The following is an 18,213-nucleotide window of genomic DNA, read 5'->3' on the forward strand; positions in this document are numbered from 1 at the left end:
CCCAGGTGAGGAACCCAGTTCCATTACTGAGCTTGTCTTTAAAAAACCATTTAAGCAGAGAGATATTCAAAGTCTATTATATAAACTTAAAAAAAAAACTGTTTATGGTCGAGGAAGCTAGCTCACTTGGTAAAATGCTTGCTTGCCATACAAGTATGAAGACGTGAGTTCAAGCCCAGCACCCACATAAAAAGCTGCATCATATGGTACCTGATTATGGTTCCAGCACCAGGAAGGCAGATCCTTGGGCCTCACTTGCAGCCAGCCTAGCCTAACTCAGGAGGCTTAGGCCCCCATGAGAGAATCAGCTCTTCCCAACAGGGTGTGTGTGGCTCCTGAGGAGTGGCACTTGAGGCCTACGTGTGTATGTGCCGTTCACTAGCAGCATATTCGTCTCCCCCACTCCCCCACCCCCACACAACCAAAAGACAATGGTCTGTATTTAGTTTGATCTCAATTCTTCTGAAACTTTAAGTATATATCACATTTAAATATATATCACAAGATTAATTGAGGACTTTCTCTTTATTGTAACATCTACAAGACTTTACCTCTTTTATGCTTGTTTAGAATATATGTAATTTAAGATGTAAGTATGTACATACACACACACATTTTTTTTTTTCGAGACAGGGTTTCTCTGTGTAGCCTTGACTGTCCTTGACTCACTTTGTAGACCAGGCTGGCCTCTAACTCACATCGATCCACCTGCCTCTGCCTCCTAAGTGCTGGGATTAAAGGTGTGTGCCACCACGCCCGTGTCTGTTTGTTTGTTTTTGTTTTGTTTTGTTTTGTTTGAGACAGGGCTCCTCTGTGTAGCCTTGGCTGTCCTGGACTTGCTTTGCAGACCAGGCTGGCCTCAAACTTTGAGAACCACCTGTTTCTTCCTCCTGAGCGCTGGAATTAAAGGTGTGCGCTGCCGTGCCCAGTTTACTCCATTTATTACTAGCAAATTAAGTTTGATTAAATAATGATGGAATATCTCTGCCCACTTTAAATATTTCACGACTCTTTTAAGACCTCTGTTCCCTCATTGTTGGCAGAGGTGGAGAATGGTGGTGGGGTTGGAGAGGGCTTCAGAAGTCGAGCTGCAAGAGCTTAGGTTTGATGCTGGGCACCAAATCTGGGATCTACCACGGAGCTGCGGCCCCATTGTTACTCTTGACCCTTACCTGTAACTGTTGTGCAAATGGCTGCCCCCCTGGTGCAGGTGTGGGGGCCCATTTGGAACTCCAGAGTTGCTACAAAAATTTCCAGAAGGTAAAGACATTTTAAGAGTCAGCGAGTGGGAACGGAGCCTTCTCAGACTGACTTGTTTTACGTAGCAGAATGTGATGACCGAGAAACAGGCTGCTGAAATGACTTCTCTGCAAAGCGCCTACTTCTGGAAAGAAACACAGAAGACACGCCTCCGCCAGTCCCTGCTCCAGGACAGTTTTATGGCCCTGAGGACAGCAAGACCCATTCGTGCCTAGACAAACAGTCTCACAGACTTTCTTTCACTTGTTCTCCTTCACATCTGTCTCCCTTTCCTCATGACAGAAACTTACGTACTCATCCCACAGAAGCCTGTCGTTCCCGCCCCCTCTGTTTCTCTAAGTTAGGTATACAGACTTTAATGTAATCATTTAAAAATCCAGCCACCCCTGTTCATCTCTTTTGTCCATTTCATTTTCAGTTCCCAGTCCCTAAGAAGGCAGAGGAAACAGTTTCATCCTTCATGCACTCGGTTGGGAGGAACTTTCTGCTCTAAGGTCCCTCCTCTGTGAACACTCCAATCCAATGCTGTGTCTGTCTATGTAGGTGTGTAAAATCCACACGGAGCAATTTTAATACTTAAGCATCTATGGGAATATGCATTAGGAAACTTACAACTGCCATAGCAAGCCTGTAGCTCACAGACGGTATTAACTCAATGAAAGGTGCTGAAAATAGGTAGTGCCTGCTTTCTACATTCAGTGAAAACTATTAAATAAAACACTATAGATGAAAAACTCATGGCAAGGGCACATGACTGTGCGGGCACTTTGCGCAAGGTCTGAGCATTTCGTACACTTTCCCTTTTGGAGACCAGTGTCCCTTCATTCTGATCAGCCATTAATCATTGACCGGAAAACCAGGTATGTATGATTAGCAGCCAATCATGTATATATATATATATATATATACATATATATGTATATGTATATGTATATGTATATGTATATGTATATACTTTGACAGGGTTAAGGAGAAAGAAAACCCAAACGAGGCACTTCCTGGCACTTCCTGGGTTTCCAGACAGGCCGCGTGCTCCCCTGGAGCGCCCTGCTTCGCACTGCAGTAGAGCTGTGTGTCAGTACTGAAGTCAGACCCAAGCTGCTCCAACCATGTCACCCTCAGGGTTGTCGACTCCCTGCAGGAACGAACAGTGCTTAGGGCTTCCAGCTCCTCCCTGGGAACTGAGCCGGTGCAAGCTGGGATTCTTTTTTTTTTTTAATTTTTAAAATTAATTTATTCATATTACATCTCAATTGTTAGCCCATCCCTTGTATCCTCCCATTCCTCCCTTCCTCCCGCTTCCCCCCCTACTCCCCTCTCCTATGTCTGTGACTGAGGGGGACCTCCTCCCCCTGTATATGTTCATAGGGTATCAAGTCTCTCCTTGGTGACCTATTATCCTTCCTCTGAGTGCCACCAGGCGTCTCCATCCAAGCCTGGCAGAGTGAGGAAATAGAAGGATCCAGTGGGTCCTGGAAAACTACAGGTGGGTCTGGGCCCTGGGGTCCTCCGCAAACTATGGCAACAGCCAAGGAAAATATAGGCAGTAAACTTCGAACCCCTACCCAGTCTAGCCGATGGACAGGACATTCTCCACTGTTAAGTGGAGAAGGAGATCTGACTTTCACACAAGCTGGGCTTCTTAAACCCTCTTCTGCCCAAGCATGTTCGGCATCCTCCAAGGCAGGCAGCAAAGGGCAGGTTCCTTAGGCCTTGTCTGTAAGCCCACTCTCTAGCCAGGCTCGAATTCCGGAATGGCAGAGAGTCCATTAAAAATGTATCATGTCTCCTCCGAGGTCCCAGCCCGTCCATCCACTTCTTATATAGCTGCCTCAGGGCTCTTGTTCTGGCCGGGCCTCTCTAGCCGGTCACTCTGCTCTTCCGGGTGATGTCACTCTCACATGTTCCCCTCCCAGGCACTCGCTAAAGACTCATGGAGCCCTCTCCAGACCAGAGTCCTGCCCACAGACGGATTTTCCACAGGACTTCAGGCTTAGCCTGCTAATGTGCCAAGAGCTCCCTCCTTGCCCTTGCCTGGTAGCCGGCCCCTCCCAGGTCCTGACTAGCCAATAGCCTCACAGTTGCTGGCTTTTCTAGCGAGCAGCCTTGACGCCAGCCTGGGCCTTTTCCTCTCCTATATGGATGGCTCAGTGCTACTGTGATCTCTCCTGTCTGATTTGAGTGCTCTTGGCCTCTCAGGTAGCGTGTCCTCAGCCCACCTTAATTTCCTACCACTATGACATCATCCTATGCCTGACTGGACCCCCTCTGTACCCCCCCCCATGGTGTGGGCACTCCACTGTCCTCTTGGTCAGCTCCATTTCTTGCCCCATTCTCAGGCAACCTTCTCCACCCTGCAGGGCTTCCACCACAATACCCCCACTCACCCTTTCTAGACGAATCCAATAACAACTGACTGTTAGACTATTTCCCAAACTCCAGCTGTATGGCTCTCAGAAAAAGCAAGCTAAATGCACACCACTAGGATTCCAATAAAAACAAAACAAAACCAAAGAACTGTCCTTAGGGAGTAAGAAGAAGAGCCCGGGGCCAGCAATATGGCTCAGCAGATGAGGGTGCCAATCACCAAGCCTGAGGACTTTTGGCACCCCCCCCCACACACACTCTCAAATAAAAGATTTTTAGAGAAAATTATAATGTACAGTGCAACTAATTTATGTAATTGATGTGTATGTAAGTGAACATCATCTATTTTTCTAAAATATGTCCAGCTTGAAGGATAGACCTATCACTAACTGTGGTTGCTACTCACAGGCTAGGGTGGAGGAAGTGACAGACATGGGTCATAAGAGTTCTTTTTTTTTTTTTTTTTTTTTTTTTTTTTTTTTTTTTTGGTTTTTCGAGACAGGGTCTCTCTGTGTAGCCTTGGCTGTCCTGGACTCACTTTGTAGACTAGGCTGGCCTCGAACTCACAGCGATCCGCCTGCCTCTGCCTCCCGAGTGCTGGGATTAAAGGCGTGCGCCACCACGCCCGGCTTGGTCATAAGAGTTCTTATAAGTCAATAACAAAAATCAATATTCAACTGAAAGCCAAGTACTGCAGTTCCTATCTGGACTGTGCCATGCAACAAAGGCCCAGTGCTCTGCACGTGATGCTCCTTAGCAGCGCCTTTAGTGAGACGTCTCAGGTCACTGGACATGGTATTAGACCCAGTGCGTCCTTCTCAGGCAGGAGGTGACCAGCTTCCTTCTTCATGCTCCTGTCATGATATGCTGCCTCCCCACAGGCCCAAAACAACAGGCCAACTGACCACAGACCAAAACCTGCCAAACGGTAAGTCCAAATCAACCTTTCCTCTTTACAAGTTGACGATCTCTTGCTACTTTGTTATAGAAATTTAAAGTTAACAGACACGGCAAGGATATGCTAACAAACATACCAACGATACAGAGAGTATGTAGAAAAAACAAACAGCTCATAGTATATGGAAAACTGATAAAAAAAATGATTCATCAGAAAACAATGTGATGCCATTTTGAAGTTAGCAAGACCAGCAAGCTGGGTTGGTGGAACTGCTGGGAAATCATCATAAGTAAAAGATATGCTGTGTTGCTGGAGAGGGGCAGCATCCATAGTCTAATGTATAAATAACTTTTAAGCCACATCTATGAGTTTCTTCCACTGCTGAAACAGGTCTTAAAAGACAGGGGAGGTGCAGGTAGACCCCACACATCATGTCTGTTCTAACCAACAAAGGAAAATAACCTGCAGCCCATGGGACTGTCCTGATAAATGTGGCATACCCATCCGACAAGACATGCAACATTTGTTTAGAAATGTTTATTTACATATCTTGAAGAATAATTGTTGAGAATGGCTGCTAAGTTGAGTATTACTTTTTACTAACTGTAGAAGGAAGACAGGAAAAGAAAGGTGTGTGTGTGTGTGTGTGTGTGTGTGTGTGTGTGTGTGTGTGTGTGTGTTTACAAATAGAACGTGTCCTTCAGCAATGGCCTTTGTGGATGGAGCCATGTTCATGACTTAGCCCACAACCTCCATGCTGCACTCACTGTATTCCATCCTTTGATAGAGGAGTTTATGTCTCCTGAGCCTACAGCCTTTGATCATTTAAACTCAGAGCACAAGGTCAGCTCCCCAGAACGTTCTCTTCTCTCTTTAAGACTGACGCAGACCAACATGTGACTGGCTAAAGGTTTCTGCAAGCATTTCTACCTATGGATACAAGGAGCTTAAAGTCTCTGTCAAGGGTTAGGGGTGTAGATCAGTTGGTAGAGTGCTTGCCTACTGAACCCCAGCACCACATAAAACTGGTCATGGTGGCACACGCTCACAATCCCCCATTTATTTATTTACTCATTTATTTAATGATCGTATCTATCTATCTATCATCTATCTATCTATCTATCTATGTATCTATTAGTTTTTCAGATAGGGTTTCTCTGTGTAGCCCTAGCTGTCTGGAACTCACTTTGTAGACAAGGCTGGCCTCACAGAGCTCCACCTGCCTCTGCCTCCCGAGTGCTGGGATTACGGGCGAGCGATACCACCACCAGCTAAGAAAAGTTTAGCTGGTATCTCGCATTCATCTGCCCCTGCTGCTGCTCCTGACTGCTGCCCCAGGCTCCTGCCTTTTCTCACTGTGATGTACTATACTTTCAGACTATGAGCCAACTAACCTTTTCCTCGACTTGGTGTTCTGTGACAGTGCAGACAAAGCTGCAAGCACTCACTTCGCTTGGTATAGACGGCCAAGGCCTGACCTGGAGATAGATCCAGAGTTTGTACGCGTACCTTCTAGAAGGCAGCTAGGGGTGCGGCCTACTTTTCCAAGTGGCTCTGGTTCCTGCCTGCCTCGCATCACTGCCAGAGCTCCCCACCCCCCACCCTTACCCCCGGTCTCTTTCCTACTCTTCCCACACGGTCAGTGAACACACACCTTGCTCACATCTCTTAATTCTTCCCACTATCCCACTTGTGGGACTCTTCTTCCCCCGGGCACTCACACAGCTATGTCCCATCGTCATTCAAGTCCCTGGCCAAGTCAAGCCTCTTCTATCCACCCTGCCCTGCCACTCGGCTGAATACAGGAGCTCCTGTAAACTCAGGAGTCTGAGGCAGGAGAGCCCAAGAGTTCAAAGGCTAGCCTGTGAAACATACCACATAGCAAGCCTCTCATGAACAGTTTACTATTCATTTCTCTCCACCAGAAAATAGCATCTATAAGGAAAAGAACTATCTTATTCGTTAATGAGTTTTTGTTTTGTTTTTTAAAAAATATATTTCATTCATTTATTCATATTACATCTCAATTGTATCCCATCCCTCCTATCCTCCCCTTCCTCCCTCCTTCCTATTTTCCCCTTATTCCCCTCCCCTATGACTGTGATTGAGGGGGACCTCCTCCCCCTGTATATGCTCACAGGGTATCAAGTCTCGTTAATGAGTTTTTAAACCTGGAAGATGTAGACTGTTGGGTAAATGTTTGTTAAAAGAATGAATCAATAAGACCACAGGGCATGCCTCCTGGGAAGATAGAGCTCTATCTTAGATTTAAACATCCCAACAAGAGATGTTCTTGGGACTTAGGGGCTGTCCCTCCTCACCTCATGCACTGTACACTGAGGCCTTGCAAGCAGGTTGAAGTCTCCATCACTCTCTGTGCAGCCAGACCCGTAGGCCTTGAAGGAGGTGCCACTTCCCACCTCACTGAGGATGTCTGCTGCTACCCTTTCCGGCACCAGGCATAGCTTCTCTCACACCTGTCACACCTCTCTTGACGCTGCTTTGTTTATTTTTGTTTTATAGCGTTCACCACTCTGAGCTAACATAATTCCTCTGCTTGCTTGCTTTTCTCCAGCAAACTGTATATGGAAAGGAAAGCCAGGAGCTCATGGGCCCTGGCCCGGCCGCAGCTGCTGTTCAGCAAGTACCTATTGAATAAACGAACGAAGGAATGAATTTTCCCATCACCCCCCACAAACAGAAAACACCACAGTGGGAGGAAAATTTGCCACAGCTCTCCATGCTGTCTAAACTTGACCTTGAGGTACTTCTCATGCCGAGGAACCACGGACACCCAATTAGATGCTAATTATAGCCAATCAGCTGTGGGGGGCTGGGCTAATGAGGTTTACAGGCACACTAGACTGGAGATGTCCCGCACTTGCACTTGACTCTGATGCTGGGCTCCCGACTTAGACACACAGATCATGGACACAGGGGTCTGGTGGATCACGTACGAGGGCAACACAAGCCATTCCGTATCCTGCAAAAAAAAAAAACCCAGCCCAGTTCACACCCCCAGTTCCATCACCACTCTGCAAGTGAGGCGGAATCCTGGGACCTGAGGCGTGAGAAAGATGACTTCCAGCTGAACCTTCCCGAGAATGTTTACTGTTTTCTGGACAGATACGCCAAGAAGTGTGCAGGAGAGGCGCCTGTGCCAACCATGTGGGAAAGAGCTGCCTCACTCTCCAAGAGGCCAGTGCCTTCCTGGGGGAAGCCCATAAGCTCCTACCAAACACGTATCATCAGAGAGGAATGCCCCAGACGCCACAGGCACCAGAGAACACTGGAAGATTTGAAGCAAAGCCCTCTCCATAGCTTTAAAGTCTCCTCCTGCTTTGCTGGGGACTTGGAGCCTACCTTAGCTGGAGGACCCCATACCGGGACCGGGAATGGGGCGCAAACAAACCTTCTCTTCAGTTAGGCCTTATTCTTGGGGTCTCTGCTAGCCTCCTGCAGCTTCGCCCCAGCTCGGACCCCTTGCCCTTGACGTCCTGGCCCCTGAGCGGCTTTCCTCAGGTGCTCACCTGCTGGTCTTGACACAGAGGAGACACCATCTGGGGGACGACAGGTCTGATCCTCGCCACTGCAGCGGAGCCTTTCTCACGCGCGCCTTTACCCACGTCCCGCCGTGCTCCTGCTGCGGCTCCCGCAGCCCCGGTGCCCGCTTGCCTCCGCGCCTAGGCGCCGGCCGGGGCCGCGAGGGCTGCGGGGAAGCGCAGCGCGGAACCGGGTTTCCGGGAGAGCGGTGATCGGCGGGCCGGGCCGGGCCGGGGCGGGCTGGAGCGAAGCCGTCCGACTGGTCTGACCGCGGCGCAGGGCTGGGCGGCGGCGATGGGCCGGGCGCAACCTGCGCGCATCTGGCTGATTTTGTCAAGCACAGAACCCGGAAACTGTGGCCAGCCAGACCCACGTAAACCTGCACGCTTGCAGTGGAGCACGAATTGAGCATTATTTCTTACTTACTTAGTAGACACAGGCAAAGAATGCAATATCGGACTTCAGAACTTCATCTGTTTGCAACTGTTGACCTGCTATGAACTTTCGCTTACTGGTCTGGGTTGGCGGCATGCTGACAAAAGAGCTGTGACTTGAAACGCAAACACGTTTCCCCAAATTTACCCTTAGACATAGATCAGCGCTTCGCAAGAGCCTCTGTATTTTCAACACTCCCCTCTTTGGCGCCATCCAGCTTGCTTTCCCGGCACTACATGTAAGGCATAGAGTGGAATTTTGAATGAAGTGATGCCGTGTTTTCTGTCTATCCAGTAACAGTTTAGCTGCCCTAGAGACATGCAACTCGGAAAAACCAATTGCCTACAACACGGTTGACAAACTGCGCTTTAACCAACAGCAGCCGCTAATATGTATGGAGCACTTGGTTCCAGGTTATAAATGACACATCTCCTCTTCCTCACAGCCTTCAAGGTAGGAAGCAGGTAAGTAAACGCCACTAAGGACACACACACACACACACACACACACACACACACACACACACACACACACACACACACAGACACTTGGCACTTGGGACCTAAAGGCTATGCTTCTGACAGCTCCTTTGCTTTTTTGAGACACGCCTGATGCGAAGTTATACATTCTGACCGGCTCTGAACTATTTCTTCTCTGAGCATGCCAGCCAGTGGGTGGGCACTATGGGATGAGAGAAGGCACCACTCACATAAAAAATTGCAGCCTACTTGGCAGATAAGCACTGGTTGATATAAGCATGTTTTGTGTGTGTGTGCACATGTGTGTGTGCATGTGTGTGTGTGTGTGTGTGTGTGTAGGGTGGTGGTGGTCGAAAATTCTAGTAAAGGAGGGAACCACGTAGGTGTGAGGCTCAGCATATACCTACAAGCTCCTTTCAAATCTCTGGGACTCCTGAGTGAATGCGCATGGGGCTGGATTACAAATAACTCAAAGAAAGAAAACAATTGTGACACTTGGAATGTAGTTTGAGTCCTGACGGTTCAGACAGCCCTGTAAAAAGGCTTCCCATTGAAATTTCAAGGTAGTCACACTGAAAGGAAAAGACTGCCTCCCAAGAGTAAGGGACACACCCTAGAGCTAGGGACCAAATAATAAATCATACAGGAAAAGTGTAAAACCCATCTGCCCATGGACAAGATGTGCCTCCAATAATTTAATATCCTTGCCACTGTTCAGAGGAAAATAACAGAATTCAGAGCACCTACAAGTCATATACACTGTGTTCCCTATAAAACATTCAAAGAAACAAAAAAACCTACGGGTTTGTAGTAATGAAGAAATAGCAACCCAAGCAGTAGTTGTGCGCACGCCTTTAATCTCACACAGGGGAGGCAGAGGCAGGCGGATCTATGTGAGTTCGAGGCCAGCCTGGCCTACAGATCAAGTTCCAGAATAGCCAGGGCTACACAGAGAAACCCTGTCTTGAAAACAAAGCAACAACAACAACAACAACAAAACAAAAACCAACAACAACAACAACAACAACAACAAAACAAAACAAAAGAAAAAGGAAGAAAAAGAAATAGCCAACAGTCAGTAGAAACAAAACCACAGACAAACAAGCTCTTGGATTTAAGGATTAAGAAATTTAAAAAGTCAAAACTATGATCAGTTTCATTAAGAACCTTGAGAGGAAAAGGATAACATTGGGCAAAGGGATAAGGGATTTTAGCAAAAATAGTTGTTCAATAAAGTACTGCAGAGGTGAGTAAATGTGCTCCTGTGATGGCGACCTCTGATCTCAGTCATTGCCACCCAAAGGGAGGGCTGGACAGGCTCACAGTGGCCCTAACTAAGATTCGTACTTTCTAACACTTTCTCTCCTGTGACACACACCACCATGTTCCAGTAGCACACGGTGCTCGGCACACACTCTAAATCAGTCACCTTTCATGCTATGACAGACAGTGCCAGAGATAAACCCCTTATAAGGAGGGAGGGGCATTTTGACTCACTGTTGCTAAGGTCACTTGGACCTGTCCTGTTTGGTCCTGTGACATGGAAGCACATCATGAGCAGGAATGACAGACAGCAGAGGCTGTCTACACCATGGCAGCCAGGAAACACACGACGGACAGAAAGGGAGCAATATCCACCATATCCCCCCCACCCCCCTTATTCCTAGTGACCTAACTTCCTTCTTCCTATTGGCCCACCTCCTAAAGGGTTTACCTGCCCCCAGTGGACCAAGCCTGTAACGTAATGTGCCTTCAGGGACATTTAAGAGCTAAGCAATGTGGACACTGAGAGTCAGCGAGCCTCTGCAGCAGCATCACACTGCTGCTGCTGTTGCTGTGATGAGCAGCCTTCTGTAGAACTGTGACAGGACAGCTGGCTAGCTTTTAAAAAGAATATAGACTGAAACTATTTCATAGCTGCTAACTTAACACAGATAAACACAATCACCTAACCAAGTATCCAGAGGGGGAAATAATGATATAGATTGCATGCAGGACTGAGAATATATCTTATAAGAAGCCACAAGTCAGGGAAACAATGAAATGGCATCTTTAAGATGCTGAAAAACAAAACTGGGCCTGCAGAGAGAGTTCAATGATGATAAGCATGTATTGCCCCTGCAGAGGAAGTCAGTTTGGTTTCCAACACCAATGTGGTGGCTCACACTTCCTGTAACTCTGGCTCCATGGGATATAACACCCTCTCTGGCCTCCTTAAAGACACACACACTCACACACATGTGGTATATACACCAGAGACACACAGGCACACATACGGATAAACAAAAATATTAAATAATAATCCATCACCTTGTTCTGTATTCATTAAATCTTCATAAAAAGCAAGAAAACAAAAACTGAAAAAAGTAAATAAATATTTGAATAAATTATGTTATAATTTGTTAAATCATTTTATATATTTATAATTTATTATAATAAATAGTACAATTTAACTTTTGTTAGTATTATTAATTATTAAATATAATGAATAAATTATTCAAAATAAGGGGAACAATGTGGATGTAACTTAGAAGAACACTAGAAAGATAAATCTATGACTTTTTTGTTTCTTTTACATTATCTAATTGTTTATTTACTAAAAATAGTAACATATTGTGTTGATGCTTATTAATATTTTAAAAAAGATTTATTTATTATGTATACAGTGTTCTACCTGCATGTATGCCTGCCTGCACTCTTGAAGAGGGCACCAGATCTCATTACAGATGGTTGTGAGCCACTGTGTGGTTGCTGGGAATTGAACTCAGGACCTTTGGAAGAACAAACAGTGCTCTTAACCTCTGAGCCATCTCTCCAGCTCTAGTTTACTACTAGCTTGTAAGAAACAGAATGTATAAAAATCATCAAGCACAAAAGGGAGCAATATAAATGGAGCAATATTGTCACAGGATTCTTACATTATGTATACAATTTCAATTCAGAACAAAACCAGTAGAGTATATAAAAGTAATCACTACTAGACAAGTAGGATATAACTTAATTTATCAATAATGTCGTTAAGGACCTCAATTAAAATGCAAAGCTAATAAAACAAGACTTACTTGCATTGTAGTCACAAAAGACACACTCTCAACAAATACGTATATGTGTGGAAATGAAAAGAATGTGGGAAATAAACTATGTAATTGCTTAATTTTAGATAAAGCAAAATTTAATACAGAAGTAATATCATAAACAAAAGGGTCAGTTTAAAGTGGCAAAAGTGTTAAGTTACTAAGAAGATATAAGATTCCTAAAATATGTGAACCCAGCAATGGAATTACCAAATATACCAAGTAAAAACTGACAGAATTGAGAGAAATGAAGGGGAAAAGCCAGTTACTCCTGTGTAATCCAAACTCCTCACGTATAAGCAGTGAACTAGGTGCACACAGTACCCGTGAGGATGCAGAAGACCTACACTGTTATTCAACCTGACCAAACTGACTTCATGACATTTACATTAACATTCATGGCACACGTCCTCTGCAGCTGTGCAGGGAGCGTTCTATAAAAGGGATCTATGCAGAACTACCAGAGACTCTACGTTCGCATGCAGACAATCATGTGAGGCATATCAAGCCAACAGTCCACAACAGCGTCTCATCTGGAAACCCACACAAGACATTTGGAAACTGAGAAGTGCACTTTTAAGCCACAGGAAATATGAGGAAATACTTCAAACCTGAAATGGCAGAAAAACAGACCAAAGCAACAGCGTGTTAGATCTATGAACCTTGTAACCAAAGTGTCAAGGTAATTTGTAAGGAAGGGAAAGCCTTTTCAATTGGTGGGTCACGTGCAAACAGGACTTATGTTTAATATCTGACTTTTGTAACTCAATATTAAAAAGGACATTCCAATTTTAAAACTAGGCAAAGGGCCAGGGGCGGTGTCAAAAGCCTGCAATCCCAGCTGCTTAACAGGTTGAATAACTTAGTGTGACCCTGTCTGGGAAAAAAAAAAAAGGGATGCAGGTGTAGCCCAGTGGCACAATGTTTGCTTAGCGTGCAAGAGGCCCTGAGTTCAGTGCCTAGTGCTGAAAAACAAAAACAAAAAGCAAAAAAGTAATCAGGCAAAGGACCTGAACAGAGTATCTGTGAATAAGATGGACAAGTAGCAAAAAAACCAAACCAAACCAAACCCCAAAAACCCCAAAACACACCAAAAAACAAAACACACACACACACACACACACACACACACACACACACACACACACAAAGAGAGAGAGAGAGAGAGAGAGAGAGAGAGAGAGAGAGAAGGTGAGAGAGACAGAGGGAGGGAGAAATGCTTAACTTTATTAGCTATCAGGGCAAAACAAAGCCACAATAATGTATCCATATACTGGTTATAATTTTATTTTTATTTTATTTTATTTTATTTTATTTTATTTTAATTAAACATTTTTTTTCCGGTTGTAACTTTAGACAGACAGAGAATAAGCAGGGCCATAGGTGTAGCCCAGTGGTCGGTTTCAAAAACTCAATAACAGATAATAAGAAATGTTAGCAATGCTACAGCAAAGGCAGCATTCATTCACAGCTGGTGGGATTGTAAAATGCAGCAGCCACGTCGGGGGGAAAAAGCTTGGCAGGGCCCGAGAATGCCAGTCATAGGATGCCCGTGTGATTCAGTGGTTCCAGGGAGATGCATTTGTCACCACAGAAGTAAGTCTATGCCTGACTGTTTGGAGCACTGTAATACATAAAAAGGTAGCCACAGCAGCAAAATACAGCATTTCAGGTAAAGAATTATCATTCGGACATAAAATAGAACACTGCGTATTACATTCTGTTACATGAATGAACCTGGAAGACCTGCTAATGATGTGCTCAACATGTAATGAAATTTATATCAAATGATGAAAATGCAGAGCCAGAGTGGGGATGTGAAGATGTCCGGGTCTAGAAAGGAGGTGGGAAGTTGCTTCCAGTGAGCACAAACTTTATTTGAGTGATAATTTCTTTTTAACTTTTATTTATTTTGCATTTATGAGTGTGGGTCTGGATGTAGGTCTGTGTACCACGTCCATGCCTGGTGTCCTCAGAGGTCAGAAGTGACCACTGACTTCCCTCGGGTTGGAGTTACAGATGGTCGTGAGCCACCATGTGGGTGCTGGGAATTGAACCCAGATCCTCTGGAAGAGCAGTCAGTGCTCTTAATCACTGAGCCCCCCTCTTCAGCTCCTGAAGTGATGAGATTTAAAAAAAAAATAAAATCAGTTATGTCAATTATTACTCAATTCTAGAGGTTAGTAAACCTCTAGAGCTATATAGCAAGTGGATGGGACCAAGTATCATGCATTCACAAATCTGTGATTTAATAAAAGACTGTGCATAACTTTTCCCTTAGATACCTGACTTGAAAATTATTCCTGAAATGGCTCACAGGCAAAAATGTAAACTCTAAAACTTTAACATTTAGATAAAACAGCAGGACAAAATATTTAAAACTTACTATTATCAAATATAACGATGTCAGCTACAATGGCGTCTGTTTAAATCTCAGCACTGGAATTGGCAAGGAGGGCGTAGAAGGGAAGCAAGTTCGGGCCCAGGTGAGTGACACAGGGGGACTCTGCTAAAAAACCAGAAAAGAAAGAAAGAAAGAGCGGCGCGTGGTGGCGCACACCTTTAATCCCAGCACTTGGGAGGCAGAGGCAGGTGGATCACTGTGAGTTTGAGGTTAGCCGGGTCTACAAAGCAGATCCAGGGCAGCCAAGATAACCCAGAGAAAACCTGTCTTAGAGATAGATAGAGAGAGAGAGAGAGAGAGAGAGAGAGAGAGAGAGAGAGAGAGAGAGGAGAGAGAGAGAGAGAGAGAGAGAGAGAGGACAGAATATGTATATGCAAATTAGCATGTCCACAACACACAAGCCATATAAAACCATTACTTCATGTTAAATCGAACTATTTAGCAGTTGTTTCTGCATTTCCTAACTCTGCCATAGACGTCTCTACACGTGCCAAATCACAGCCTACCTTGAATGCAAATGGTCTCACTGTTGTAAGGATGTCACCCAATAAAAGGGGGAGGGGACTGTCCAATTAGTCAAACCACGTCCAAACAAAACAGACGCCAGAGAGATGGTACTCCCGTGGTCTCTGCACATTACTTCCGCTTTCTCTACGTCATTTCCCTTTGGCTGGCTATAAATATAACCCGCTGATATTTTGGGGCTTTTGAATAGTTTTTGGATGCTGGGATTTCAGCGGCAAGCCACATCAGGCTAGAACTAATTTTCAAGCCCTGTTCTCCTGGAACATGCAGTGCTGTGTTTGTAGGGTCAAAGGTGCCCTGGGGTGCCTTGACCTTCTCAGCGGAAGGGGGAGAGCTGCCTTGCTTCCTCTTAGAAGATGGCAACAAAAAGAGGAGAATTAGGGCCTGAGAGCTAGAGAGCCGCGAAGAGTGAATGGTTTCCAAGAAGCACAGGATTAGGCGATTTTAGCGCCACAGTCCTGACGGGTGGTGAGGTATTGGAGTTGTGCACTTTACCAAATAACTACCTTAAACTAGCTTGATTGGTAAATAACAATAAACCTAGAAGGAGAGGGAACAAAGCAGATTTTCCTTGGAGAGTCTGGAAAACAAACAGACTTTGACCAGTCTGAGGCATGATCTGAACTCATTAGAGGAATCTACCCAAAAATTTTTTGGAAGGCTGCCCCCTGGTGGAAATACGCTGAACTTCTTCTCTTGACCCCTTGAGACACCAGAACCTCTATTCAACTTCTTAAAGCTAAGAACTCAAATGCTATTTCACAATCTTTCCATACTTTTCTGAGCTAGCTAGGTTTGATACGAAACATTTTGAGATTTGCTTCTGTGGCTTAGAGATTTTATACACAAAACTACAACATTATTTGCTCTTCTTTATAAAAAAAATCGACAGCAATTTAACATCGGTTATTGTAACATTGTTTAAACTGTGTGCCAAAAAAAAAAAGAGTGTCCAAGCTTTTGGGTACCCCGAAAGCCTCATGGCTGGCAGACAGAGATCCACTCAAGGTGAATGATGACACTCTCCAGGCACTGGGTCAAAATGAGAGAGGCAGAGGCAGAGGCAGAGCTGTGTGAGTTCAAGGCGGCGAGCCTGGTCTACAAGGAGAGCTCCAGGACAATCAGGGTTGTTATATATCAACCTGGTCTTAAAAAACAAAAACAAAAAAAACCCGGAACCAAACCAACCAATGAACCAACCAAAACAAACAAACAAGCAACCCCCAAAAAGAAAAACGAAAAACAAAAACAAAAACAAAACTCTCCAGGATCTGATCTCGTCATTTATTCTTCTTACACATTTAAGCATAGTAAAACTTTTGAAAAGGTTTCCACGGGACACTTATCACAACACAGCTTTCGGCATAGTTACGCTAAAACTCCCTAGCAAGGTAGCAGAGCACCTGTGACCTTTGCAATAAACAGATAAACAGAGCTTGGGGCTAGGGCCGCGCGGAGGGATCTGTGATCAGTGTAAGGATGGAGGATGCAAAGCACACGGGCTGTCCTCCTTCCTCAGGGATGAGTTCTACTCGCAGGTATTGAAGCCCAGGATTAAGGCCTAAACAATTCTCCACATTGGGGGAAATTCAGGTGCAAGTTGGCTGCCAGCATTACAGCAAAGGACCACCAAGCTGTGTGACTATGTCACCTTAGCATTCCATGTGATCAGGTGCCATTCATTTCCTTCCGCTGAAGAAAACAACCATGCCCCACCCCACCCCCAATCTGCCTTGTGACTGACAATCCTGGTTGCTTGGGTGCTTACTCTAAGCTGTGCTTTCTACACCAAGCATCTTAGCCAACCTCATGTTTGGGAAAGCAGGGAACTATCAGATCTCTCTTTCTTTAAAGCAGTCTCAGTTTGCAGTCCATGCAGGCTCTAACTCACAACTCTCCTGTCTCAGCCACCCAAGTGGTGATAATCACACGTGCACATCACGGACTTCAGAAGAATCAGCAAAACCCATTCCTACCCATCAGACCTGGGGCGGAAGCCATGACGTCACACGCATATCAGCCGGGTACTGTCCTTGGTGGTCAGTCTGAGTGAGAGCACAGTGGACATATACGGCTGCCTGGGCAAGGAGCTGTTTTCTGTAGTCTTTGTGTCAACAGATGCTGCGAGGCAGGAACAGCTGGGAGAATCTGACCTCAGGGATCCTTGGATACTGATGTCTTTGTTTTACCCCCAAGCCACACCTAGACCAACTGGACCAGACTCTCCTTGCAGAGCCAGAGCTCAGGCGTCACACCCTTTGATATGAAACTGCAGGTCAGCCTCGTGACACAGAGGGAGTCCAGTCCCCTCCTTCCAATCGAGGGAATAGTGGCCTAGGGTCCGGGTCGCTTAACTGAGGTCACCATTGCAGGAAGCAGGGACAATGACTAGACTGTGAAAGCTAGAAATCCTCTAATCACTTTTGGATTTTTGTCAGGTCTTGAACTCACAACCTTCCTCCAGAGTTCTAAGCTTACAGGGGTGTACCACTCTGTCTGACCTCGATTTAGATTTTTAAGTCACGTTTCTGTGGTTCTATGATGCTATAGTTGATGAGGCTTAGAGGTGGAAAAAAGAAAAAAGAAAAAAAAAACACTATTTCCCTCATAGTGTAAGGCCCTCTCTCTCAGCCAGCCTGGGAGCATGACCCAGGCAAGCTTGGGAAAATGACCCAAAAAGAATTGAAGGCCAGCTCAGCTTCAGTTTCTGAGATCAAGGTGGCCAACTGAGATAAACAATTTCAACTAAGGTGAACAATTACCATCTGGAAATTCTCTGGAAACTCCCCAACACCCCTCCCTGCAATAGCCAATAACATTTAGACAAGCACCCTTAGCGACCACCAGAGCCAATCCTAACATAGGACACGCAGCCCTTCCTAACCTTTGCGGTTTTAGCCTTTAAAAAGTCTGTAACAGTGACTTGGTGTATGCCTCCCTCCCTCCTGAGTGAGTGCTGAGGTCCCCTGACGCAATAAACCTTGTGCTTTTGCATCAACACTGTGGTCCTCGAGTGGTCTCTCGCGACAACCCCCTACTACCTGAGTGGACTCTAGGGTCCAACAATAGCACTAGTCTGGGTTCCCTCTCTGTTCATTTCTGTGTCCCCCCCCCCCCCAGACCATCATGACTCCCAGTTGAATGAAAAAAAAGAAAAGAAAAGAAAAGAAATAAATAAATGAAAAGCAAAGGACCGGACATGACTGCTCTGAGGTACTGTGGAAGAGA

The 18,213-nt window shown here is 45.4% G+C and overlaps 1 protein-coding gene and 1 long non-coding RNA gene across 3 annotated transcripts in view; both read right to left on the minus strand.

Annotated features, from left to right (window-relative positions):
* Positions 1-8,333, minus strand: part of PSD4 (pleckstrin and Sec7 domain containing 4) — a 36,518-nt gene extending 28,185 nt beyond the window's left edge. Inside the window, exon 1 of the mRNA XM_084798824.1 lies at positions 8,056-8,333. The gene's annotated coding sequence lies outside the window, so the exon portion shown is untranslated. The remainder of the gene's footprint in view (positions 1-8,055) is intronic.
* A 5,002-nt stretch (positions 8,334-13,335) lies between these two features.
* Positions 13,336-15,153, minus strand: LOC311607091. Of its 2 annotated transcripts, none has more exons than XR_014782527.1 (3): positions 14,967-15,153; positions 14,443-14,565; positions 13,336-14,171 (listed from the first exon to the last, which is right to left on the minus strand). It is a non-coding gene; the product is annotated as an uncharacterized lncRNA (long non-coding RNA). The 2 variants fall into 2 exon arrangements; XR_014782528.1 differs by having other exon boundaries at positions 13,336-13,680; positions 14,967-15,150.
* Between the last annotated feature and the right edge of the window lie 3,060 nt (positions 15,154-18,213).

The sequence above is a fragment of the Acomys minous genome (assembly GCF_964271855.1).
Source record: "Acomys minous genome assembly, chromosome: 10".
Classification (NCBI taxonomy): domain Eukaryota; kingdom Metazoa; phylum Chordata; class Mammalia; order Rodentia; family Muridae; genus Acomys; species Acomys minous.